Below are 1,487 nucleotides of genomic sequence, written 5' to 3'. Positions count from 1 at the left end.
GTTTGGTTTGCTTGTTTTTAAAGCCTCAGTTCGACAGAAAACAGATTTTAGGATTTTGCAGAGGTAAATCACTTAGGCTATGTTAATGAGCTCCTGCTGCAGATTCTTTCAGACGGAATGTTTCGTACATGTGACCGTCAGATTGAAAATAATGCAAAATACAATCTAGTGCACACTACCAGACACTGCACATACTGAGTCTTGCCGTATGGTTAGTCTTAGGTCATTTATATCTTTATAGACAATTTTGTTCCAGCCGCTTTAGGATGCTTGCTCAGCCACAAATGTTACATTAACCTGGATGATTGTGATTTAAAAAAAAAAAGAAAAACTTTGGTTCTGTCCAACCTGTCTGGTTTTGCTTTGTACAAAATGCTGCCAAGTGTGAATCACCATGAAGTCTGCACTGAGATTATGCATTGCAAAAATGACACAAACACTAAATAGTTTTTGCTCTTAAACAGATTCCATTGACAGAGTGTCACAGCAAAAACAAGACTCATCAGAAGACGAGCATGTTTCAGAGAATGTGAATAACACAAATACTTTTTTCCACCCATGGTTAGTGGTTGGGTGAAGCCATTTACTGTCAAAGAACTGTGTTTACTCTAAATCATAATAACCCTGATGAAAAGTTTACATACCCTGATGATTTTGGCCTGGATACATGCACACAAGTTGACACAAATGGGTTTGAATGGCTACAAAGGTAACCAGCCTCAACTGTGATATGTTTGCTTGTAATCTGTGTTATAAAGGTCTGAGTCAGTAAGGTGCCAGATATGAATGAAATTGGCAATGACAATATCTTGCTGCGACCTTGAACTCAATTATGACCACAATCAACAGGTCAGAGATCATCCAAGTACACCCTTAAGCTAAATATAAATGAAACTGGTCAACTGTTTTTGAGATATCACGCTAACAAGGGTGGCAATGACAAGATCTTGAATATCTCACTGTGACCTTGAAATTTACCCCAAGGTTACCATAATCAACTGGTGTTGGATCACTGAAGTACACTCTTATGCTAAATATGAAATTGGTCAACTTTCTTGAGATACCATGACAAGAAAGAAAAAAACAGGCTGATCACTATATCCACCCACGTCATTGGGGTGGTGGAGTAATCTGGTCACTGCTGAAAACAACAGAAATGATTCATCCAACGCAGGCAGATTTCTGTGTATTTTAGTGGCATTTTCAAAAACGGTTTTATTCATAAAATTGGAGCGTCACAACACTGGCTTGAATTAAAGTGCAGCTTGACGTGTGAATAGGATAAAGAAGAGCAACATGGACTTAAACCCTGGTCGAGTAGTTCCAATATGTTTTCTGAAATACTACTTGTAGTGACTAATGGTAGTTTTTCAGTATATGCTGTCAGCATTCATATTAACTGTGGAGGTAAAGAAAATTAGTTATGTCAGTACAGTGTGTGAAGATATAAAACCAAATGATTATTACAAGAAGAGTACACAGTATAA

Source organism: Thalassophryne amazonica, chromosome 16 (assembly GCF_902500255.1).
Source record: "Thalassophryne amazonica chromosome 16, fThaAma1.1, whole genome shotgun sequence".
Classification (NCBI taxonomy): domain Eukaryota; kingdom Metazoa; phylum Chordata; class Actinopteri; order Batrachoidiformes; family Batrachoididae; genus Thalassophryne; species Thalassophryne amazonica.
The sequence above is the reverse complement of the archived record's forward strand: the minus strand, read 5'-3'. Positions refer to the sequence as shown.